The sequence below is a fragment of the Papio anubis genome, chromosome 11, assembly GCF_008728515.1.
Source record: "Papio anubis isolate 15944 chromosome 11, Panubis1.0, whole genome shotgun sequence".
In the NCBI taxonomy this organism is placed as follows: domain Eukaryota; kingdom Metazoa; phylum Chordata; class Mammalia; order Primates; family Cercopithecidae; genus Papio; species Papio anubis.
In genome coordinates this window covers 48,493,351-48,521,114 of record NC_044986.1, presented here as the reverse complement: position 1 = coordinate 48,521,114, position 27,764 = coordinate 48,493,351, and the positions used below count along the sequence as shown (strand labels likewise).

At 37.6% G+C, this 27,764-nt stretch overlaps 1 pseudogene; it reads left to right on the top strand.

Moving 5' to 3' along the window:
- The first annotated feature begins 387 nt into the window (after positions 1-387).
- Positions 388-4,694, top strand: LOC101007694 (annotated as a pseudogene).
- Positions 4,695-27,764: the final 23,070 nt, after the last annotated feature.

The following is a 27,764-nucleotide window of genomic DNA, read 5'->3' as shown; positions in this document are numbered from 1 at the left end:
ATCTGTAAATGGAATTGCTGACTTGAGTGCCCTTCAGGAAGGTATATCTGGAATGTGATTATAAATAACAAAAGTTTAAACCTAATCAACTGTATGCACTATGGAGAAAAGAATGCATTTACAGAAGATGATGATTGGTCAGCACAGAGTCTAAAATTTATGGACTTAGATATGAAGTGGTTTTCTTTTCCTTCTTTTTTTTTTTTTTTTGAGAAGGAGTCTTGCTCTGTCGCCAGGCAGTAGTGCAGTAGTGCAATTGCAATCTCAGCTCACTGCAACCTCCTGGGTTCAAGCGATTCTCCTGCCTCAGCCTCCGGAGTAGCTGGGACTAGAGGCACATGCCACCATGTCCAGCTAATTTTTGTATTTTTAATAGAGACGGGGTTTCACCATGTTGGCCAGGATGATCTCAATCTCTTGACCTTGTGATCTGCCTGCCTTGGCCTCCCAAAGTGCTGGGATTACAGGCGTGAGCCCAGCCCGTGGTTTTCAAAATATCACTATCATTCCCCTGCTAGAGCTCAGATCCAAGCAGTGTACCTCTTCCATTCACTTATTGTTCCTTTCCAAGTTCCTTACTGTTTGTATTAATTCCTATTGCCAACCTTAATGTTTTTCTGAAATTTTGTATTTTATAACCTGGCATATGTAGAAGTATCACTACACTCAAAAGACTAGGATGCGTGTCCTTATTCTGCTAATTACCAACTTTATGTCCCAACAGCAGATTATTTAACTTTGAGTAAGGTTATGATTAACAAATAAAATAATATGCATGAAAACATTTTGAAAACTGTAAAACATTATTCAGATGTTTAGCATTGCTACTTAAATCTTTGGAACATTCTGAGTTGGTTGCTTTAAGGAATTTTTTAACCTTTTGAAAACAAAGTAGTTTAGAAGCATATTCCTGTGGTGTAAGCTAGCCTCATAATGTGTAATGAGAGTTTTGCAGACTGAGTCAAGCTAGGTGTGGTTGTCTGGTTGCTGCAACAAGGTGCTTTTGTGATCATTTCTAAAAGGAACCTACCTGCAGCACAGGTTAGTCTTCTCCAAAAATACCTCTTTACTGAAAGCTGGCACAAGCTGCTGAAATGGCTCTATTTCATGAAAGGCACACAGAGCATAAGCTTACCTAATTAATAATTTTCAGGATTGTTTTCCTTTTCCTCTTTGCAGCTGCTGAATGGAGTGGCTCTGATTAAGCCATACCACATCGTGAGAAACGTCGCTTCGCAAGGGTGTTACATTCTGAATTTCCCCCTACTTTGATCCCTGCTCATTGGCCCCTTTGATCTCTAAACAGGATGTACAAGGTTCACTAATCAATGCTTTCCCTCATTTTTGGTTCTTTGTGAAGTGTTTATATTTAAATCATTGACTAGAATAGGTGAATATGTATGACCTGTGTCTTTTTCCATTTGATCTTTACATTTTCAAAAGACAGAAGGAAGAAAATATTTTCAACCGAGTTTTCATTCAAAGTTGAGTTAAGCAGCAAAGTGTATCTTGGGGATTGCAGATAGTGCTCAATTCTTCTTCTTTAAAAATTTGGATCACTTTCTAGGGAGAATTAAAGGATGGCAGAATGAAAGAATCATGCCCATTGTTGTCCATTCCAAACCATGCAAAGTGGAACATAAGTCCCTTTAATCTCAGATGCCAGTGGAGAAACATACCTGCAGCAGGCTTAGCGCTAACTTTTCCAAGCACTTCTCCTCCTCTTGAGGACACACAGGTGTATGGAAAAGTAAGAAGCTTAGCACTGAGGAAAGAACCAATAAAACAAAACCTAAAGGTTAAGTGACAAATGGCGAACACCCACAGCAAGTACTGTTGGAGTTTAGAAAAGGGAGAGAGCCCTTGACAGCTGGATAATCAGGAGAGACCTCTTAGAAGAAGTAGGTTTTGTTGGTTCAAATTCATCCCAGAGAGTGGGAACTGTGTGCAAAGTTTTGGAACTGGAAATGCCTAAGGGCAAGTCCTGGGCCTGGTGGGCCAGAGTAACTGAGGAATTGGGAGATTGGGATTCCTAAAACATGAATAGTCAACATAAATTAGGCACAACTATTTCAGGTTCTGAATTTTCATTAGATGTTATTTTTAACTATTTATGGCAAAATAAGCAAATTATTTTAACCACTGGGAGCTGCAATTTTATTGTGTCTAAGTATGGGCCTATTACCAGTTACCTCTCCGAATTCCATGTATTACATAAAATAACATGTGATGTGCTCTTACTTATTTTATTTCTCCCTCTTTCCTTTCCTTGTTTTCATGAACTTGATGATTTCAACAGTAATGACCCAGATAATTGTCGAAGGAAGGTCTCCAATATATGCTATTATTTATACCACTCTTACTCCTTATGAACATGTGAAGAATCAATGCTTGTTTGAAGGTGACATGTCTTTTGCTATCCATTAATCCCTCCATCCTTCAATTGTTATCAGAAGAGAGAAAATAAGGGCAGGTATCAACAGTACCAAATTATTCTATGGGATATCCTATTTTCCATTTTACCTTGTATCAATACCTTCCCAGACTAGACATGGCAGGGCTAATTACTGTATTCTCTCTCCTTTGATATAGCATAGCCACTTCCAATGTAGCCTAAGTCATTAAGCCTTGACCACAGAGCAAACAATTCTCAGTTCCATAGTTTCATATGAAGAATTTTATCAAAAACTACTTACATTTTCCACTTTCATAAAATCACAAAATTAGTTATTGGAATATGAAAGCTAAATGACACTTGAAATTTATTGTGGTCAATTTCATCAATTTCCAGATGAGGAGACTTGAATCTCGGAGTGGTTATGTGGTTTGCCCAGAGCTTCACAGCTAATTAAATCCTAGGGTTTTCATCCCGTGCTTTCCCCTGAAGTCAAGTTTTTCTTATGTATTAAGCAAAGGAATTATATCTCTGAGAGTTTATCTCTAAATTCTATGATGTCTTTCTTTATAAATCTTGGAAAAAATCAAAGCCTGAAAGGCAGATTATAACACTCTAATTTTGGTTCACAAAGGACCACACTAAACTGGCCTGCTGTGGTTCAAATGTAAAGTGCTAAATGGTAGAGCAAGTTAATGCCCTGGTTGTTTGCTGTTGGAGGTAAAAATATATCTGTAGGTCTCAGCCAAGTTCCTGTGGATATTTGTCCACATCCCCAGAATACCACACACACTTGGCAAGAATGGAAGATTACAGCCAAGCACGGCCCAGATCTTGAATAGCAAGAGTATTTCGAGTAAAGAACAACATACAATGGCAAAGCTCTCATTCTTAGGTATGCCCTTTATCTCCATAATGTTCTGTAATGTTGTTCTTTTCTCTTTGTTTCTTCTGCCTTTCCCCATCCTGTATTCCAAACTCTACAAAATTGCAAGAATGACTTTCATTTTAAGTTATATTTAAGATAAGATAAAAATTACAATAAAATAGTTCAACTATTCTTTGCATTTTTTTCTATTTTTCTGTATTTTCCAAATTTTCTCTAAAGGGACAATATGTGTTATAGAATGAATAAATAAATCTCCTTACAAACAATTTAGATTACTAAGTTACTGACAGCTAGAATTTTGAAATGCTCTCTCGAAAGTCATTCCAAGTTGTATTCTTCCTGGTGTTTTATAGCCATTATATTGCTATTTGTTTTCCTTACAAGTGAACTTGAATGGGATGCTTATATTTGCTGTTGGTAGGGTTCTTTTGGAAAAACAAAAAGGTGTATTATTGGAACTGGTGAATACTACTTTAGCATATTGGTGCAAATGGAGACTGGATATGGCAGCTATCTGAGAAACATATCATCCTAAGATGTTTAAATAAAGCTTACTAAAAGTGATTAGGGCCACTAGATCTCCCTATTGAGTTGGATTAATGCCATAAATCAGAAATAAAATGGGCTTTATATATGAATGTTCACATTAAATTGATTGGCAAGATAGAATTTAAGACCAAATTCATTAAGAATTTCAGTCTTGAAAGACATGCTTTCTAACTCAATGCTATTAAAGCTTTGATTGATAAATTCTTTTTTAAAATTTACCACACTCTAAACACCTATTGTCAAACTTGCTTACTTGTTTTCAAGATGAGTTGAATTAAAGCCTTAAAATACCGCTTAGCATGCAATAATGTTTACCCTATTTGCAGACCTTCTAGAGATACATGATAGTAGTCATACTGTAACTCTTGTACAGTCAGAGAACGATGACAAGGAATCCCTCACGCTCTTCCTTTCCAACTTGGACCTGGCAGAATGGCTCCCACAAAGAAGGGTGGAGAGAATAAAAAGGGCCTTTCTCCCATCAACGAGGTGGTGACCCGAGAATACACCATCAACATTCACAAGCGCATCCATGGAGTGGGCTTCAAGAAGAGTGGTCCTCGGGCACTCAAAGCGATTCAGAAATTTGCCACGAAAGAGATGGGAACTCCAGATGTGCGCATTGATACCAGGCTCAACACAGCTGTCTGGGCCAAAGGAATAAAGAAAGTCCCCAATCGAATCTGTGTGTGGTTGTCCAGAAAAGGTAATGAGGATGAAGATTCACCAAATAAGCCCTATACTTTGGTTACTTGTATACTTGTTAACCACTTTCAAAAATCTACAGACAGTCAATGTGGATGAGAACTAATCGCTGATCGTCAAATACCTCAAATAAAGTTATAAAATTGAAAAAAAAAATGACAAGAAGGAATACATAAAGCATTTTTAAAGAATTCTTTAAATTTGACGACAATAGTCTAAAGACTCAAAGTGAAATTTACCAGGTTAAAGGCTTGGATCATTTTCCCATAAAAAATCCCTACCACTTCTTTTGATGCAAGTTGAATTGCGAGTCACAGGAGACCTGTGCATCTCTGTCACTTTTTCGTATTCTACTTCCTACCAAGTAGAATCATAGTTTGTTTCTCATATACTGCAACCCACTCCCCCAAGACGTGACTCAAGGGAAAAAAGCATTCATCATATAAGGCAACATCTATTAAGCACATTGTGCTGTGCTAGACCCTAGGCTAGGTGCTTTCAGGCCCCGTCTTACTGAGTCCTTATGGTGAAAGACCATCCATCTTTAGAGATAATCCAAAGAACCTTCAGAAGGATTATTTGCTAGATATATGTAAATACAAAAGTATTAAACCATAGAGTTGCAGAGAAAATGCAGCCATAGTGTGTCTAATCTATCATCATCAATATTCTGGCCCCAGGAGATATCAGAGTTATTATCACCTTACCTAGGCTAGAGATAAAAGTCTGATCAAAAGCCTTCATATTGAAAGTCCTTTCTTTATTCCTTGATTAGCCTTTTGTTCTTCGAGTAGGAGAGGAAGTGCTTATGAGTTTAATTCACAGAATTTAAAAAACCGCTTACTTTGAAATTTACTGGCAACTCTTCAGTATGTATGCTGATGTCCTAGAGGCTTTGTTGGTAACTTGAAACACTGGGTAACAAAAGTACTATTTCCCTTCTTCTCTTTATTTTTCCTTTCCTATCTTCCTTTATTTATTTTCCTCTCTTTTTCTTCTCCACTCCACCTCTGTATGAGTGTGTGCATGTGTGTGCCTGTGGATATCCATTTGAGTTTATGGAATTGACTATACAGGTATTTTAGTCTAATGCAAGCATGAAATCAGAGGGGCAAATTGTAAAGAAGGAAACATGTAGGCCTGGTGCCATCACCTGATCTCATAGTACCTCATATTACCTACTCTCTCCTCCCAGTGCTGCACCTGCCCAATGAGCAATGCCTTTGTCATGCTTCCTTGGCTGACCTTTTTCCAACCTATTGTTCATTTGACAATTTGTTACTTAATTCACACTGTGTACCAGTCTTGTGTTGGATGGACATTTTTCAGAAACTATTCAATGCTCTGCATTCTTGATTCTCTAGGTATGCTGAACCACACACACTCATCAAGCTCTTTGAAGGAGGGGAGAGTTTGGTGGTCAAATAAGTTTGGAATTAAATCTAGGAGCTGAACCCAATCTGATTCCTGGTTCAAAACAAAACAGAAACAGCTATCAAAGACATTCTTGTCACAATTCAGGAAATTTCAATATAAACTGGGTATTATATTAGGAATTATTATTACGCTTTTATGTTATTGTAATATAGTTACATAGAAAAATGGCCTTATTCTTAGGAGATATATGCCATGTTTAAGGGGGAAGTATTTTAAGTGTCATGATGCCTGAAACTTGTTTTCAAATGGCTTCAATAATCATAAATTTATCCATAATATTTAAAACCAATATACTTACATAAAAATATACAGTTCTGTAAAAAATTCTATTTATATATAATATATACATTTGTTATATACTATATGTTCACATAGTAAAAATACATGTTTATTATCATTTATTGCTATAAAACAAGTACATATGCTTATTTATAAATCAATATGTATATTATATTGTTACATATGTGAATATACCTACTGCATATGCTTATATATTATATATGTATATATTATGTATAATAAACATGAATATATAAATAAATAATATATAATGTAGTCATTTTTACTGAATTTATATTATATATTGTATATAAATATATTAATAAATACATAATATAAACACAAACCATTGCTGTGAACATTAAGTAAACATATTTTTATTTCCTGAAATATGTTTACATATTTTTACTAACCTTGGGCACATGGCATTTTGGAGTACTGGGAAATTAATTTGGATAGCATGAGGAAGAGAATGAAGTTAATTAATGAGAAATTCTGTTCACAGGTAATTAAGAGTTGACTTTCAAGGACAGAAAATGTCCTTATGCACTAGACTTTCTGAAGCAGGAAAGACCAATTTGTGAGGGAGGAAGAGGGGGATGCTGCTCCTAGACCAATTTGGGGACTTCTAGACCTCTGCAGGAAGTACCTCACTCCTCACCGCACCCCTTAAACTACTGCTTACAAGGATTGCACTGCTAATTGCAGAGTGGTAAGGGTTGGGATACATGATGAAAAGGTTTGTTTTTGGAAAGAAACTTCCCTATTTCACTTAGATTATTGTGAAAGATGTTTCTGATGCAGGCAAATGAGCCAGGCAAAGACTCTGCATATCTAGTATAAAAAGCAAAATTCAAATATTAGCCGATTACCCTAAAGAAATAAGCACCCATAACAGTGACTCTGTAATGTGACTATGATGAGTGGGGTGTTACTGTTTTATTTTACCTCTCCTTTGTCCTTGTGAGAAAGAGATGAAGATCATATCTCCTCTTGGAAAAGTAATGGCTCAGTGGTAGTTCCTTTTTGGTCTTAGACATATTACATGACTTTAGTTAACTACCTTTGTTTCTCCATTTAAGAGATGGAGATAACAATACAAATTTAGCTCAAGGTATCTTTATGAACCATAAATTACTAATTATAAATTATAAACTACTTTGTAAAGCAAGCTGCTATATAAATGCTCAATAACAGTCCTTTGCAACACATGGCACCGCCTAACGGGAGCTTATTAAGAAGTTTCTGTTTAACTTGGATTAATTCTTTTAAATATGTTTTCCTCTTAAATGAACCCAGTACTATGACTGAGAAAATACTCATAGAATATTTTTATAATTCAAGAAACATAAAATCCAATGAATGTACCCTATTCTTTCTTTTGATATCTGCTTTTTCTAAAACAGAACTGAAATTAACTTCAAAAGGTGTCCTGCAGTCTGAGGAGAAACAAGGTGATTGGAGGCCTGAGCACGGGATCTCCTTGTAATCACGTAAACCAGAGAAAGAAGGTTAATTTAATGAGATGGAAAAGCGGTATCTTACTGAGATGGCACAGAGAAAGGTGCCTAGACATTAGTATAAACATGGATATAAATTTTCTATTCACATAGTAGGTATCAGAAATTATATTAAGTGTCCTTTGTAAGTTATATGTTTTAATCCTTACATCTGTCTTTTGAGGAAGACACTATATTTCCCAAATTATAGATGAGAAAACTGAGACTCTGAGTAGTCAAGCAATTTAGTCAAGTTCACATGGTTGCTACATGACAAAGCTAGGATTTGATTACAGGTATTTTTCTGCACAGAATTTCTGTGGATGAGAACATGAATTAAAAGCTAAGCCACATAAATTAAAAACTAAACCACAGAATGTAAAAACTAAAGACTTCGTATGGGCATTTTCCATAACAAAATACTTTACATTCTTATTATCCCAGAAAGTCTCTTGTGAGATCACAATAACTATTTCTTGTTGAATATGATGACAAAGCGTTTTGCCAACTTAGCTTAGCAGAAAACCCATTATGTTACTTATCTAAATGTTTGCATTTCTTTCTTCAAAGTAAACATTTCTTGTGACTATTAAACATCAGTTAACCTTTATACTGACCATATACTATAATATTTTGCATTATACAATAATGGGCATTTTAGGAAAAAGAGCAAAGAGAGGGTACAGTATTTGCTCTCTACAGATGTCCACAATCTGAAAGATGTGTCAGACAATGTTTAAAATGTCAAGCTCTGTGTCTAAGAGACAATGTCAGTTAACTACCTGAGTAAACATATTTTACCCAGGATGTAACTAAAACACCATTCAAAAAATGTCCCCATTTACTTGCAGACATTGAATTAATGTATATAAATGAGAGAAAAGATAGAATTTCTTTATTTCCATTTTCTTGCCTCCATTCCAAAGATGCCTCACCAAACTGGAAAAGAGAGAACAGAACAGAATTAAAATCTGAGTTACAACAAAGAAAGCATCAAGCCTCATAAAGTAAGTTTAATTTTGTGAACCCAGAAGAATCACACCCAATACAGGGAGGTTTCAGAAACACGATAAATTTAGAGAAGTGCAGAAGACTGATGATGGCCAGTTGTCACATTTTTTTTTTTAATGGCGCATTCCTAACACTGCAAACTAATAAATTTGCTCAATTCCCAGGAACAATTCTAAAACAGTGAATTAAATTGGTAGTTTCACTAAAACTACATCATGCAAGACATCATTTTCTTCTTCTTCTTCATTATTTGTTACGATCACTAAATCAGTAAATTAAGGAAATGTCAATACAGTGAATCTTGATTTCAACGATGCAATGAACAAAGTCTAACATTGTTTCTCTGGAATGGAGAAGATATAACATGGCAGAAGAACCAGCATATATGTTCTCATGAGCCCATGTTCATAATATCTGGACAGAAGCACAGGTTTGAGAGCGACAGGGAAGTTGGTATGCCCTGCACGGGAACCAGTCCTGCCCCTATCTCAGACACTTAGAAAAGGCATCCTTTATGAGTTTGTGTCCTTTGTAGGGACATGGATGCAGCTGGAAACCATCATTCTTAGCAAACTATCACAAGAACAGAAAACCAAACACCGCATGTTCTCACTCATAGGTGGGAACTGAACAATGAGATCAGTGGGTGTGGGGAGGGGGAACATCACACACCGGGGCCTATCATGGGGAGGGGGGAGGGGGGAGGGATTGCATTGGGAGTTATACCTGATGTAAATGACGAGTTGATGGGTGCTGACGAGTTGATGGGTGCAGCACAGCAACATGGCACAAGTATACATATGTAACAAACCTGCACGTTATGCACATGTACCCTAGAACTTAAAGTATAATAAATAAATAAATAAATAAATAAATAAATAAATAAATAAAAGAATACCAATAAACTGAAAAAAAAAAAAAAAGAAAAGGCATCCTTTGAGGCACTTCACTGCCATTTGCAGAAAAATAGAGTAAGTATAGAGATTTAAAATGACCATGATGTGAAAGATGCTCTGGAATTATGCAAAGCCTATTGTACACAACTGCAAGCATTAGCTATTGTGTGATGCTTCAATCTGAAAATGTTGTAGACGGAATGCCAGATAATGTGTATTTATCTCACTCTTTCAATCTATTTACTGAATAAGAACATTCATTTGGGCCAGGCGTGGCGGCTCACACCTGTAATCCCAGCACTTTGGGAAGCTGAGGCAAGTGGATCACCTGAGATCAGGAGATCGAGACCAGCCTGGCCAACATGGTGAAACCCTGTCTCTACTAAAAATACAAAAATTAGCTGGGCATGGTGGTGGGCCCCTGTAATCCCAGCTACTCGGGAGGCTGAGGCAGCAGAATGGCTTGAACCCAGGAGGCGGAGGTTGCAGTGAGACGAGATCAGACCATTACGACAGAGCGAGACTGTCTCAAAAAAATAAAAGAACATTCTTTGTTTCTTTATCTAGCTTAGTGGATGCCAAACTTTATTCTTTCCTACCCTTTTTAAAGTGTATATAGTTAAAATGAGAATGAATCACTGTACTAATATGTTATTCACCACGTAAAAAACTGAAAATGAAAAATTTAAATAACACACACACACACACACACAAAAAAACCCATAAACAGAAGTTCTAGTATTTTCTTCCTCCTATATCCTACTTCAAAGGTTACAGATTTAGATCTCCCAGGCTACAAATGAAAGGATGAAGCTGGTTCTCGTTTCTTGTCAGAAACAGGCATATATTTTACTAGGACCCTGTCTGAATGTGTGTGTATATGAGCATGTGGATGCTTCTGCAGTCACCAACGTGAGAGTGTATAGGGGAGATTCGCATGCAGGAGCTATTACAGAGAATAGATTTTTCAGAATATTTTATTTGTCCATTTCCAGGTGCTTTTCCAACGTGAAGTCATATTGTAAACTTACAGGGCTGAATGTTTCAGTTATTCATGCCCAGTTTTTCAGGGATGGCCTGGCCTCTATTTTTACTAGATAAAATCAACAACCTAAGCTAAGCACTGAGTTAATTGCATCATTTGTCTCAGAGATGATTTCCTACTCTGAGCAACCCACGGAAACCAGGACCTGCCATTTCTGAGCCGTTTCTCTGCTTCTGTGCTGCATAAGGATGGCCTGCGAAGTATTCTGCAGATAGTGACGGCTCTGGTTCCTTTAACATCCTGTTCTGTCTCGGTTACAAGGAATGTAGGGAAAAAAGCCCTATGATTCATTTTGCTCTCTCAAATGCAGTACAACATACAAGCCATACTTATTATCGATCTGTATATCACTGGGTACACAGGAGAATGAACAGTTTTATTTTTTATCTGGGCCTTGTTTTGAATAATCGCATGGTTGACATGTGTACTATGAAGTCAGAGTTTAGGACTGAATCCTTTCGCTGTCATTTTATAAGCCATGTGACCTTGAGCATTGAAGTTATTTAAATTTTCAACGCTTCACTTTCCCTTTTCTATAAAATGAGGAATGTTAATACTGCACAATCAACACCACAGGATTATTACAATAATTAATAAAATGCAGCTTCTGTAATGACCAGTACCATAGTTAATCTCAATAAATATTAGTTATTGCTATTAGCATAATTATAGGAGCATAATCTTATCCAAAAGCCTCGAGAGCAAATGTTTTCCTGAATTCAGTGTTTTGCAGATTTAATTAAGGCAATACTGTACAGTGAATGCAGTGCATATTATATAACACTACCAGCAGCATCTGCAGCAGATCAGGTTTTGGTATTAAATCAATGTCGAATTTTACGAATTTTGGAATTGTGAAGAAGAGGCTGCAGATCTGCATTGCTGTCCATTTAAATTTTTACTCAACATTGAAGTATGGTAGCAAATATCCACTTTCTTTTCTTTTGAATTTGCTCATAACACACTTAAACTCTTTATGTTCTGATACCTTTGTTTCCAGCAGCATTTCCATTGCTTGCCTGATAAGAATCGCCTTTTTCACTTGTTAAAAAACATTGTTTTCAAGGTCTGTCTTAAGATTTGTAACTCAGTAGATGTGAAAGTGAGGTTCGAGATTTTGATTTTTAAGGCTGGGTGTGGCGGCTCACGCCTGTAATCTCAGCACTTTGGGAGACTGAGACTAATGGATCACCTGAGGCCAGGAGCTCAAGATAAGCCTGGCCAACATGGCGAAACCCTGTCTCTATTAAAAATACAAAGAATTAGCCGGGCGTGATCATGGGCACCTGTAATTCCAGCTACTCGGGAGAGTAGGAGAATCGCTTGAATCCCGTGAGCAGAGGCTGCGTGAACTGAGATTGAGGCATTGCATTCCAGCCCGGGCTACAAGAGTGAAACTCCGTCTCAAAAATAAAAATAAATAAATAAATAAATAAATAATGATTTTTAAATTGATACTTCTAGACAATCATTATCATCTGTTACATTTGGAAAACTTACGTTACCATACATCATATTGGTGGCCCACCTGCCAGTCCCTTTTACACGGATTCTGGAGACTCAAGATGTGTAGCTGCAGCTGGATTCCAGCACAGGTACTAGACATTCTTTGTTTCTCTGCTCCTCTTTGGTATCACACTATCTGACCAGTGGGAGTGATTGCTCCCCCCTCTTTTTTATTTTATTTTATTTTGATTTTTTAATCTGAAGTCTGTTTTGCCTGAGATTCTAGTTTGTTCCTCCAGGCTTAGGCTTTATTCCCCTCCTTACCCCGTTGTCACTGACAGGTTCTCTGTAGATGCTCTGTGCTTTCTCCACTGGCCAATCTCATGTTATACTTCTCATGGAGAAACTTAAGAAATGTGAAGACTCTCCAAGTCTAACACAATGGTTTCAAAGCTAATGGAAGGGGTACACCTATAGGGAAATTTACTGTAGCTTTCATCAAGGCTCTGAGGTTGAACTTGCCTGGTGAGGTTTCAGAGAAAAGGGAATGCTTATACACTGCTGGTGAGAGTGTAAATTATTTCAACCATTGTGGAAGGCAGTATGGCAATTCCTCAGAGCTAGAAATAGAATTATCACTTGACCCAGCAATCCCATTACTGGGTATATACCTAAAGGAATATAAATCATTCTGCCATAAAGACACATGCACACAAATATTCATTGCAGCACTATTCACAATAGCAAAGAAATCAAATCAACCTAAATACCCATCAATGACAGATTGGTTAAAGAAAATGTGGTACATATACACCACAAACTACTACACAGTCATCAGAAAAAATGAGATCATGTCTTTTGCAGGAACATAAAACCAAATACCACATGTTCTCACTTATAAGTGGAAACTAAATGATGAGAACTTATGGACACAAAGAAGGGAAGAGACACCAGGGTCTACTCGATGGTAGAGGGTGGGAGGATAGAGAGAATGAGAGAAAATAACTATCAGGTACTAGGCTTAGTACCTGGGTGATGAAATAATCTGTACAACAACCCCCCATGACACAAGTTTACCTATATAACAAAGCTTTACATATATGCCTGAACCTAAATTAAAGTTAAGAGAGAAAGAACTTTCTCTCCTGCCCCATTTCTCTGCTTCTCTAGCTAGCTCTCTATTATCAGTATGAACCCATGAGTTACCATTCTTTTCCAATGAATTTTAAATCCTTATTGTCCTTAATTTTATTTGTTTATTTTTAATGACAAATATTTGTTTTTAATTCTTCAGCTTTAAATACATAACGACAATCACATCTTACATTTGTTGGCCATTCCATGCTTTTAAAAGTAATTATCCATAGCATTTCCATGTAATTATCTAATGTTATCCTCTACAAAAGATGTAAAATTCAATGGGATTAGTGTTTTGATACATGGAAATGTGGCAGTGCAACTTTGAGACTCTAAATTAGTAACAAATTTCTTAAGATTCAACATTGATTGCTTTTTGAGCAATCAGAAGAAAGACGGGCAAGGAAATACCTTTGAAGTCCACAAGAACATAAGAACATTCAGAAACCTCTTTCCGATTATATTTATAGTTGCTATAGTAGGTTTTGTAGAGCTCTGCGTTGTTGCAAATAAAAAATAAAAGTTTACATGTGTATGGAGTTAACAGATTGCATTTGTATTGTTACAAATTCTTATTTGCATTTAAAAATAAATAAGATTTTTGTATATAAAAATGAATGCAGATGATTTCTTTATTTCTTCATAAAAATCAACAAAGTAGTTCTTAGGAATAAAGCAAGACATGCTCTTTACCTAAATGTTTTGTGTATTTCACCATTCAACTCTGGACCATCTTCGTTTTGAAAAACTTTTCTTTTCTTGGTTATTTGGGGAATATGGGGAACATATCAAATATGTTTTATTCAGGTATATAGTATTTTAATGGAGTCTTCTCAAAATTTGATATTAGATTTAAATGTTACCAATATCAAAATATTAATTCAAGACATTAAATGATATGCACGTAACTGAAAGTGGATCATTACAACAAATTTTAAATAAAGCCCACAAATTATATAGTTATGAAAGTTATATAATAAATGTATATATGTCAAAAATCATAAAAGTGTGGACATAAATTTAAAAAATAGAGAATAACTGGTCCATACCTATATGTCTGCAATTCAGGTAAAATTTCTCTGCTGGCCAAAACCAAGAAGAACATGTCTCTCTCAGTCAGATTTAATGCAATTGGTGTGATTTAGAGGTAAGAACTGAGTAATAAAGAAAGTCCTGCTTTGGTAGTGTTTACACAATATTATTTATAGTTTATGCTGCTTTTAATCAGCTTCGAGTCTGCTTCGAGATTCATTGAAAGGCAGATTGTTAACACACTGAGAAGAAAACCCATCACAGTTAAATCACCCACCAGAGAAACTTAAATCTTTCATGATCTGTACTCTCTACTTGTTCACAAAGATTCTTACTGCAATCATTACACCCTAAACATTCCCAGTGTCACAGGCTATAATATTGCAAACAATAGGATTATGACCTCTTTCAGCAGGCTTCTTGCTAGATTGAAGCAGGAAGAGGAGATGGATTATATGGAGAAAAGGCCTTATTTGAAAACATTAATCTTCAGTAATTAGTAATTGAGGAAGGAAATACAATACATTAAAGTTAAATTATCTTGGGCAAAAAACGATTTCAAAAGCTGATTGAATCTGACAGCTATCTCCTAAGATAAAACATCTACAAACGTAAAAGTGAAATACTAACAATTGTTCAGTCAGTCTCATATGAAAAAAAAAAAACAGAACCAGAAGGTTGTTTTCTTTAGAAAACAAATATATGTATTGTGTGTATGTGTGTGTGTGTGTGTGTGTGTGTGTGTGTGTTTATTTTCTAGCTGAAATAAAATTAATATTTCTTCAGGTGCCAGGAGAATAGAAAAGTATCTGGACCCACGTTATTACATATTTTCGGTGTTTTGGATAAACTTTCCTTTCTTATTATCAGTGTTATCTCTTTTCAAAACGTATCGCCATACATCACAAATGCCCCATATTTATTCCTCTTACCTTTTATTTGTCTGTTTTATAAATGCTTCCTCTGTACTTGGGGGACGATGTCCCATTGAACCTGTTATAAACTGAATGCCACATATTTTAAAGTAGCTAACAATAGTCTCATTAAAAATAGTCTCTTCAAAATGTGGAAGTATAGGTGCTGAAAAAGATAAAACCACTAGCTGCTAAATTTGCAATTTAAAAAAGGCAAATTCAAGATGTGTCAGATTTCACAAAGCTACTGCTGGGGGGCCAATTTCAGAGATAAAAGATAAAAGGCCAGCAATCCACTTTACCCCCAGCAGTTCAATGAAAGTTGTGTGATTCCTATTGCTTCATCAGGTAACTACAAAGTAGTTTCCTCCCAGTGAATTCTGTGTTTTTGTGGATTCTAAAATAATCTGACTGTGGAATGAGAAAGGTCTGTTTGAGTATGATAAAGGATATCTAAAAACCCTTATGCTCAGTTCTGACACATAGCCATTGACAAACTAACACCTGAACTCAAACGCCCGTGTACCAAGCATAAGGGACAGCATTTGGGAGTTTCCATCACTCACATGAATTTGCCACTTTTTTGTCCACCCCACCATCTGCCAATTTTTTTCTTTTTCCTTGCTTGTTTCAATTTACAATCTGATTATCATAGTAATTCAATATTTTTATTTCTGTTTGAGAATATTTTTAAGATTCTGGGCCACATTAAGATATACAAAACAATATAGTGCTTCTAATGATTTTTCTGGCAACCAAAGAATTATCTTTGCCGATCTCTTTAATTATTTGACTGTCAAAGCCAGGTGCGTATATGACTTGCTTAGTTAACTTTTTATCCTCTAGGGAAGAATCTGGAGTCCTTACCAAGATATTCATTAAAATTGTGGCCTGGAATGCACTCTTGTTCCTTTTGATAAAATGAGTTCTGTGTTCAAACAGTAGATGTAATGTCCAAAGATTGCATCATTGGAGATATTCTAGGAGACTGATAGAAAAGTTGTAAACAGGTCTGTGAACTGCTTTGGTGGACACAGATTTACTTCGAAGATTTCACTGAATCATTTCAACTTGTGAGTCACTCATGGCATACAAAAGAGAGCAAGTTTACCATGCAAACCTTAACCAGATACTAGCTACAATAGAGGAGCCTCAACAAATTTTGATGTGCAGTTCAGATAATTCCCTTGAAAGTTCCGATAATTGCCTAAAGCTTATTTAAGTCTGTAGACTTTACCGTCTTCTTCACTCCATCTCATCTTTTCTTCTTTCTTCCATAATCCTCCCCACCCCTACTCTGATCTTTTTGTTATTCTCCAGATCACTCTACTTTAAATCTCTCTGTTTTATCCTGAATTTCCACCTCACTTTTGAAAAGACCCTTCCATGCTAGCAAATTTCTGAAGTCAGAATGTAGTAAGTTTCCTTGCCATGCTGTTTTCTTATGCATCTAGTGTTTTCAAGGGTCAAAAAAAATTTTTTTCTTGGCTCTTTGGAAAGTGAAGAAATGAAAAGGTGTGAGTCAGAGCACCTACCTTCCAAATGTTGCTATGAAAAGAAAAAAAAAATATATTGTCTGAGCAATGGAAACACTCACAACTACCTGTAAATCTAATACATTTGTCTTGCCACTGTTTCAAAATGTCAAATGTGTAACTCTGAATACTGTTCAGTATTCACATTCATATAATTCACATTTGAATACAATATTCCTCACATTTAACTTTCTGAAATGTCTTACAATTGGTTGGGGGGAAGGGCACTGCCCTTTGATCTTTATGTTCAAAAACAGTCACCAAGACCTTGGAAAACAGCAGATAAGAGTCTTACCCTTCTGATAAAAGAAAACACATTTTAATCAGACTCAGTAACTCTCTCCTGAAGAATCAGCAAATCTTTGTGGACTTAAGCAAAGTTCCTGGGCTTTGAGTTCAGATAGTGCAGTCTATCAGCAAATAGCTTACTCTTAAACCTGTAAGGGCAGTTACACATAATATTATTCATTCATTCCATCAAAAGACAGTGATTGAGGATCAACTGAACACAAATCAAACCCTCTCTCAAAAAACTTTTAATTCCACAATGGAGACAGGCATTTTCAGAACCATTATAATGCAAAACAGAGAATGGCACACATCCAAAGACATACAGATTGAAAGCTGTGGTCATGCGGAGGAGAAAAGATCACATCTAGTAAGAGGAAGGCTTCTCAGAAGAGATAGCATTGAAGTGGGATTTAAAATGAACAGGTAAGATTTAAACATCAAAAATAAGGCAGAATAATGTTGTAAAGTAAGTAACTAGCTTTAATTGGAAAGCATAACACATATTAGGAATCAACTGATTTAGATTAATTGGTGCACAGAGTAATGGAGAGTAGTGAAAGATAATACTAAGTGTGAGTAAATTGTGATGTATCCCTGAGACTGGGGGTGGGAGATCCACAAAGTCAGGCTGGAGAGTTTGAATGGATTCAGCAGGCTGTATGGAACCATCAAAGACTAGTGAGAGTCCATTAATTTTTAATTAATTTTCAAGCAATGGGGTAAGAATTGTCTTTTCAACAAAAGGTGCTGAGACATTTAGATGTCTGTATGGAAAAAGATGAATTCATACATTTATCCCATTCCATATAAAAAAAATTAGTTCAAGATAGATGAATCTATATGTAAAGGTTAAAACTATAAAGCTTCTAGAAAAAAACAGAAGAAAAATTTTCATGTCCTTGGGTTAGGCAAAGAGTTTTTAAGTAGAACACAAAATGCGTAATAGCAAATTTTTTATTAGTAAATTGGACAGAATCAAAATTTAACTTTAAAAATACCAGTAGAGAAATGAAAAGACAACACATGGACATTCAGAAAATATTTGGAATAATAAATCCAATAAAAGACCATACCCTGAATAAATAATGTGCTCTCTCTTACAACTCAACAATAATAAGACAACCCATTTTGTAAAATGACGAGAAAAGATTTGAGTAGAAATTTCATACAAAAATGGCTAACAGGAAAAAATTAAATGTAGCCTGGGCAAGATGGCTGAATAGGAAAGCTCTGGTCTGCAGCTTCCAGCCAGACTAACGCAGAAGGCAGATGATTTCTGCATTTCCAACTGAGGTACCCAGTTCATCTCACTGGGATTGATTGCCCACAGAGGGCGAGCAGAAGCAGGGTGGGGCATCGTCTCACCCAGAAAGCACAAGGGGTCGGGAACTCCCTCCTCTAGCCAAGAGAAGTCGTCAGGGACCATGGTGTGAGGGATGGTGCTACTTGACCCAGGTACTATGTTTTTCACACAGTCTTCACAACCCACAGACCAAGAGATTCCCTCGGGTACCTACACCACAAGGGCCCTGGGTTTCAAGCACAAAACTGGGAAGCTGTTTAGGCAGACACTGAGCTAGCTGCAAGAGTTTTTTCTCATACCCCAGTGTCACCTGGAATCCCAGTGAGATAGAACTGTTCACTCCCCTGGAATGGGGGCTGAAACCAGGGAGCCAAGTGTCTTGCTCAGTGGATCCCACCCCTACGCAGCCCAGCAAGCTAAAGTCCACTGGCTTGAAATTCTGACTGCCAGCACAGCAGTCTGAAGTCGACCTGGGAGTCCCAAGCTTGGTGCAGGGAAGGATGTCCGCCATTACTGAGGTTTGGGTAGGCGGTTTTCCCCTCACAGTGTAAACAAAGCTACTGGGAAGTTCAGACTGGGTAGAGCCCACCTCAGTGCCACAAAGACACTGTAGCCAGACTGCCTCTGTAGATTCCTCCTCTCTGGGCAGGGCATCTCTGAAAGGAAGGCAGCAGCCCCAGTCAGGGTCTAATAGATAAAATTCCCATTGCCCCGAGACAAAGCACCCGGGGGGAAGGGGCGGCTGTGGGCACAGCTTCAGCAGAATTAAACGTTCCTCCCTGTCAGCTCTGAAGAGAGAAGTGGATCTCCCAACACAGCACTTAAGCTCTTCTAAGACACAGACTGCCTCCTCAGGTGGGTCCCTGACCCCCATGCCTCCTGACTGGGAGACACCTCCCAGCAGGGGTCAACAGGCACCTCATACAGGAGAGCTCCAGCTGGAATCTGGCAGGTGCCCCTCTGGAACAAAGTTTCCAGAGGAAGGAGCAGGCAGCAATATTTGCTGTTCTGCAGCCTCCACTGGTGATACCCAGGCAAACAGGATCTGTAGTGGAACCCCAGCAAACTCCAGCATACCTGCAGCAGAGAAGTCTGACCATTAGAAGGAAAACTAACAAACAGAAAGCAGTTGCATCAACATCAACAAAAACGATGACCATGCAAAAACTCCATCTAAAGGTCACCAACAGCAAAGACCAAAGATAGATAAATCCATGAAGATGAGGAAAAACCAGTGCAAAAAGGCTGAAAATTACAAAAACCAGAATGCTTCTTCTCTAAAGGATCACAACTCCTCTCCAGCAAGGGAACAAAACAAGACAGAGAATGAGTTTGACTAATTGACTGACGTAGGCTTCAGAAGGTGGGTAATAACAAACTCCTCTGAGCTAAAAGAGCATGTTCTAATCCAATGCAAGGAAGCTAAGAACCTTGATGAAAGGTTAGAGGAATTACTAACTAGAATAACCAGTTTAGAGAAGAACATAAATGACCTGATGGAGCTGAAAAATACAGCACAAGAACTTCGTGAAGCATACACAAGTATCAATAGCCAAACTGACCAGGCAGAATAAAGGATATCAGAGATTGAAGATCAACTTAATGAAATAAAGTGTGAAGACAACATTAGAGAAAAAACAATGAAAAGTAATGAATACAGTCTCCAAGAAATACGAAATTATGTGAAAAGATCAAATCTATGTTTGATTGGTGTACCTGAAAGTGACGGGGAGAATGGAACCAAGTTGGAAAACACTCTGCAGGACATTTTCCCGGAGAACTTCCCCAACGTAGCAAGACAGGTCAATATTCAAATTCAGGAAATACAGAGAACATCACAAAGATACTCCTCAAGAAGAGCAACCCCAAGACACATAATCATCAGATTCTCCAAGGTCGAAATGAAGGAAAATATTTTAAGTGCAGCCAGAGAGAAAGGTCAGGTTACCCACAAAGAGAAGCCCATCAGACTAACAGCAGATCTCTCTGTAGAAACCCTAGAAGCCAGAAGAGAGTGGGGAACAATATTCAACATTCTTAAAGAAAAGAATTTTCAACCTAGAATTTCATATCCAGCCAAACTTCATAAGTGAAGGAGAAAGAAAATCCTTTACACACAAGCAAATGCTGAAAGAGTTTGTCACCACTAGGCCTGCCTTACAAGAGTTCCTGAAGGAAGCACTAAACATGGAAAGGAAAAACTGATACCAGCCACTGCAAAAACATACCAAATTGTAAAGACCATCGACACTATGAAGAAACTGCATCAACTAATGGGCAAAATACCCAGGTAGCATCATAATGACTGGATCAAATTCACACATAACGATATTAACCTTAAATGTAAACAAGCTAAATGCCCCAATTAAAAGGCATAGACTGGCAAATTGGATAAAGAGTCAAGAGCCATCAGTATGCTGTATTCAGGAGACCCATCTCACATGCAAAGATGCACATAGGCTCAAAATAAAGGAATGGAGGAAGATTTACCAAGCAAATGGAAAGCCAAAAAAAAAAAAAAGCAGGAGTTGCAATCCTAGTCTCTGATAAAATGGACTTTAAACCAACAAAGATCCAACAAAGATTAAAAAAGAAGGGCATTACTTAATTGTAAAGAGATCAATGCAACAAAAAGAGTTAACTATCCTAAATATATATGCACCCAATACAGGAGCACCCAGATTCATAAAGCAAGTTCTTAGAGACCTACAAAGAGACTTAGACTCCCACACAATAATAATAGGAGGCTTTAACAACCCACTGTCAATATTAGACAGATCAATGAGACAGAAAATTAACAAGGATACCCAGGACTTGAACTCAGTTCTGGACCAAGGGGACCTAAAAGACATCTACAGAACTCTCCACCCCAAATCAACAGAGTATACATTCTTCTCAGCACCACATTGCACTTATTCTAAAATCGACCACATAATTGGAAGTAAAACACTCCTCCGCAAATGTAAAAGAATGGAAATTATAACAAACAGTCTCTCAGACCACAGTGCAATCAAATTTGAACTCAGCACTACGAAACTCACTAAAAACCACACAAATACATGAAAACTGAACAACCTGCTCCTGAATGACTACTGGGTAAATAATGAGATGAAGGCAGAAATAAAGATGTTCTTTGAAACCATTAAGAACAAAAACACAACACATCAGAATCTCTGAGACACAACTAACACAGTGTTTAGAGGGAAATTTATAGCACTAAATGCCCACAGGAGAAAGGAGGAAAGATCTAAAATCAACACCCTAACCACAATTAAAAGAACTAGAGAAGTAAGAGCAAACAAATTCAAAAGTTAGCAGAAGACAAGAAATAACTAAGATCAGAGCAGAACTGAAGGAGATAGAGACTTGAAAACCCTTCAAAAAACCAATCAATCCAGGAGCTGTTTTGTTTTTTTTTTTGGTTTTTTTTGTTTTTGTTTTTGTTTTTTTGAAAAGATTAACAAAATAGATAGACTGCTAGCCAGGCTAATAAAGAAGAATAGAAGGCTGGGTGCAGTGGCTCATGCCTGTAATCCCAGCACTTTGGGAGACTGAGGTGGGTGGATCACGAGGTCAGGAGATTGAGACCATCCTGGCTAACACGGTGAAATCCCGTCTCTATTAAAAATGCAAAATAATTACCTGGGCGTGGTGGTGGGCACCTGTAGTCCCAGCTACTTGGGAGACTGAGGCAAGAGAATGGTGTGAATCCAGTAGGTGGAGCTTGCAGTGAGTCGAGATCGTGCCACTGCACTCCAGCCTGGGTGACAGAGGGAGACTCTGTATCAAAAAAAAAAAATAGAAGAATCAAACAGACATAATAAAAAAATGATAAAGGGGAGATCACCACTAATCACATAGAAATACAAACTACCGTCAGAGAATAACATAGTCACCTCTACACAAATGAACTAGAAAATCTAGAAGAAATGGATGAATTCCTGGACACATACACTCTCTCATGACTAAACCAGGAAGAAGTTGAATCCCTGAATAGACCAATAACAAGTTCTGAAATTGAGGTAGTAATTAATAGCCTACTAATGGAAAAAAAAAAAAAAAAAAAAAAAGTCCAGGACCAGATGGCTTCACAGCTGAATTCTACCAAAGGTACAAAGAGGAGCTGGAACCATTCCTTCTGAAACTATTCCAACAACAGAAAAAGAGGGACTCCTCCCTAACTCATTTTATGAGGCCAGCATAATTCTGATACCAAAACCTGGCAGAGACACAACAAAAAAGAAAAATTTCAGGCCAATATCCCTGATGAACATCAGTGCAAAATTCTCAATAAAATGCTGGAAAACCGAATCCAGCAGTACTCCAGAAAGTTTATCCACCAAGATCAAGTCAGCTTCATCCCTGGGATGCAAGGTTGGTTCAATAAACATAATCCATCACATAAATAGAATCAATGACAAAAACCATGTGACTATCTCAATAGTTGCAGAATAGGCTCTCAATAAAATTCAATACCCCTTCATGCTAAAACCTCTCAATAAACTAAGTATTGATGGATCATATCTCTAAATAATAAGAGCTATTTATGACAAACCCACAGCCAATATCATACTGAATGGGCAAAAGCCAGAAACATTCACTGTGAAAACTGGCACAAGACAAGGATGCCCTCTTTCACCATGCCTGTTCAACATAGTATTGGAAATTTTGGCCAGGACAATCAGGCTGGAGAAGGAAATAAAGGGTATTCAGTTAGGAAAAGAGGAAGTCAAATTGTCTCTGTTTGCAGATGACATGATTGTATATTTAGAAAACCCTGTTGTCTCAGCCCAAAATCTTCTTAAGCTGATAAGCAACTTCAGCAAAATCTCAGGATACAAAATCAATGTGCAAAAATCACAAGCATTTCTATATACCAGTAATAGAGAGCCAAATCATGAGCAGACTCCCATTCACAATTGCTACTAAGAGAATAAAATACTTAGGAATCCAACTTACAAGGGATGTGAAGGACCTCTTCAAGGAGAACTATAAACCACTGCTCAAAGAAATAAGAGATGACACAAACAAATGTAAAAATATTCCATGCTCATGGATAGGAAGAATCAATATTGTGAAAATGGCCATATTCCTCAAAGTAATTTATAGATTCAATGCTATTCCCATCCATCTACCATTGACTGTCTTCACAGAATTGGGAAAAAAAACTGCTTTATATTTCATATGGAACCAAAAAAAGAGCCTGTATAGCAAGACAATCCTAAGCAAAAAGAACAAAGCTGTGGGCATCACACAACCTGACTTCAAACTATGCTACAAGGCTACAGTAACCAAAACAGCATGGTACTGGTACCAAAACAGATATATAGACCAATGGAACAGAACAGAGGCCTCAGAAATAACATCATACATCTGCAATCATCTGATCTTTGACAAACCTGACATAAACAAGCAATGGGGAAAGGATTCGCTATTTAATAAATGGTGTTGGGAAAACTGGCTAGCCGTATACAGAAAACTGAAACTGGACCCCGTCCTTAAGAGAATGAGAGTGGTCAAAGATGGCTCTATAGTTTATGACTAGAGAATTTGGAATAATCTATTCCTTGGGGAGGGAGGAAGCAAAAATATATATGTACTCAGTGTTATTAGTGCTTTATAAGCACCTTTGCTCTATGAAAGAGTTGCTGGCTTGATAATAACTCAGTGCAGCCAGGCACGGCAACTCCTGCCTGTAATTCCAGCACTTTGGGAGGCCAGAGCAGGCAGATCATTTGAGGTCAGGAGTTTGAGACCAGCCTGGCCAACATGGTGAAACCCCATCTTTCCTAAAAATACAAAAATTAGCACGGCATGGTGGCATGCACCTGTAATCCCAGCTACTCGGGAGGTTGAGGCATGAGAATCACTTTAACCAGGGAGGTGGATATTGCTGTGAGTGGATATCACACTGCTGCTCTCCAGCCTGGGAGGCAGAGTGAAACTGTGTCTTTATATATATATATATATGTGTGTGTGTGTGTGTGTGTGTGTGTGTGTTTCAATTTACATTTCTAGGCCTTGTATTTGTGACTAGAGAATTTAATAAAGGGAAATCTCTGTGCCATTGATCTAGTGTTCAATAGTAAAGTTGAAATGATATTGAAGAAAAAGATAGGAGGGGTGTGTTCCTGAAAAGTGTTTTGTTCAGGATATCAACCAAGCAAACAGTATCAATTTTAGCTACACTTTTCTGTTTGTTTTACAGGATAAAAAGGAAAAAATAACACACAATAAAAAGACTAATGTGGGGGATGGGGACTAATTAACAGACACTACAATTTAAACTTATGAGAACCAAAGCTAAAACAGAATAACTCTGCTGCTATTAAAACCTATTGTAGGTAGAAGTAAAAGAAGACAGAACAAAAGAATTACCAAAATTTTAGCAATATAATTATAAGGTAGACAGAAGTTGAGAAACACTAAAAACACAGATGAATAACTCAGACTTGTCCATAATCAATAAATTTTAGACATTCAGGATCCTACAGCTTTTCATAGATATGGCATCTGACATAGCTTCCCAGCTCCTTCCAACATAACACAGGTAAAGAAACACTGCAACAAATAGGATTATGTCATTGATTTTTTTTTTTTTTTCTATTATGGAGATACACTCGTCTTACTAGGATCAGCTAATTTCTTAACAATACCTTATTTCTAGATGGAATCACTTTGCTCCAGTCAATAAATTTGGACAAAAGCAGTGCGACGACTTCTTCAGAGTTTGAAAGTAAGCAAGAATTTTTTTTTTTTTAATTTTCCTGCTATTTCCCAGGTGCATTTGGGAAATGCTTTTCCTTATCGTGCCTTGGACATTGCCTCTTCTTTGTTCTATTTGCTGTCATTACAAAGGGGACCACAATCATCATTTTGACCTTCAAGTTAAATCACATCTGTTGAGTCAGGCATTTGGGGTTTCGCATCCATGTGGAAAGAAATGCCCAGATCATAGTTCTTTCCCCGACATGCAGTCTTTCTAGGTCATCTTCATTTCTTCTCCCATCACCATTGCCCCTCCGGCTAGCCAAACCCTCACCCATTTGTTGATTCGAACTTTTTATCCATTTGCTCTCTGCACATTTCTCAGTCCGGTTGAATTGGCTTCACTCATCTTTTCAACGAACACTTATTGAGAGCCTGGTGTGTGCCAGGTGCTGTTTAAGGAAAAGGTATCGTTAGAAATGAGTAGGGCTTACAATTTCATCATGGAGAATTCAGCTTTGCACTTGAGTATCAAAACCCAGTCAATACTTGAAGGGTATACTTTCTCTTTGGGGGGGTCATTCTAAACAAAAGTTGTCTCAGTTAATGAAAACAGTGCAAATCAAAATACAAAAACTCAGCCAAGTGCAGTGGTACATGCCTGTAGTCCTAGCTGCTTGGGAGGCTGAGGCAGGAGGATCGCTTGAACCCAGAAGCTTGAGGTTGCAGGGTGCTATGATGGCACCACTGCACTCCAGCCTGGGTGACAGACTGAGACCTCATCTATAAAAAGAAAAAATAGAAAACAAAACAATGTATAAAAACTCAGAATACAGCCGGGCACGGTGGCTCACTCCTGTAATCCCAGCATTTTGGGAGACCGAGAAGGGTGGATCACCTGAGGTCAGGAGTTATAGACCAACCTGGCCAACATGGTGAAACCCAGTCTCTACTAAAATTACAAAAAAGTTAGCTGGACGTGGTAGTGGGCACTTGTAATCCCAGCTACTTGGGAGCCTGAGGACGGAGAATCGCTTGAACTCGGGAGGTGGAGGTTTCAATGAACTGAGATGATGCCATTGCACTCCAGCCTGGGCAATGAGAGCAAAACTCTGTCTCAAAAACAAAACAAACAAAACAAATAAAACAAAACAAAACCCTCAAAATACTACTAGCATAAAACCAAGATTTGTGAAGAATAAACACACATTCAGAGCTGAGGGCAAGCTTCTGAGGGGTAGGGAATACTTTGAGAACATAAGCATTTGCTGTTGTTCTGGTCAAGCCTAAATTGTAACACTTTTCTATGTTACTGTCTCCTCAATTGGATTTTCACATTCTCTATAATTTCAGTGACCTTTTACTGACATTTTGGTATAAAACCACACACGTTTGTCAGCCATTTAAATGTACGTTTTCCAAAGGACACACACACACACACACACACACACACACATCACACACACACACCCCATTGAATTGATCTGCAGAACTTGATCAGTGGAAAAAAAAAGGAAACAAAAAGCCCACTTTGACTATTTTTTTTTTCTTCACAATCCTATAAGCTAAGTTCCTGAAGTCATACACACTTGTGCTGGGGTTTTGGATCTACCACTTTTGGAATTTTTTTTTTTTGAGACAGAGTCTTGCTCTTTCGCCCAGGCTGGAGTGCAGAGATGTGATCTCGGCTTACTGCAAGCTCCGCCTCCCGGGTTCACGCCATTCTCCTGCCTCAGTCTCCCGAGTAGCTGCAACTACAGGCACCCACAACCGTGCCCAGCTAATTTTTCGTATTTTTAGTAGAGACCAGGCTTCACCGTGTTAGCCGAGATGGTCTCGATCTCCTGGCCTAGTGATCCGCCCACCTTGGCCTTCCCAAGTGCTGGGATTACAGGCGTGAGCCACTGCGCCCCGCCGAAATTTTTTTCTTTCTCAGAACCTCTGTTTTCTTTTTTGTAAATCAGGAGGGTAAATAATCTATCCCAAGTTGAACTGTGGTGAAGACTATAGATAATTGAAATATTGGGCTCAGGAAACACTTAGTAAATATCAGCTGTTGTTATAGTTCTCTTTTGGACTAAAAAACTAAATTACATGTGACATAAATTCCTTATTTAGTAAAATTTAGGTCATGTGACTTCCAAAACCAAGGACTAAAATTTTCACCAATATCAGGAATCAATTGGATTGATTTTTCCCCGGTCCTATCTATATTTTTCTGTACTCTCTATAATTTCTCTGGCAGAATAAAAATAAATAAGAAAAAAGTTCCATTTGAAGTAGCAATATCAGCACTGATTTCATCTCCAGATAAGGTTCCTACTCTGAGGGAAAGAAATATGGATTACAGGTACAGATCTCCTTCAGAAAAAAATGTGTTTATAATACTTTTTCTCTTTTTCTTTATTTCTCTTTTTCTTTTTTTTTTTTCTTTTTGAGACAGAGTTTTGCTCTTGTTGCCCAGGCTGGAGTGCAATTCTGTGATCTCGGCTCACTGCAACCTCTGCCTCCTCAGATCAAGCGATTCTCCTGCCTCAGCCTCCCCAGTAGCTGGGATTACAGGCGCTTGCCACCATACCTGGCTGATTTTTGTATTTTTAGTAGAGATGGAGTTTCGCCATGTTGGCCAGGCTGGTCTTGAACTCCTGACCTCAGGTGATCTGCACACCTCGGCCTCCCAAAATGCTGGGATT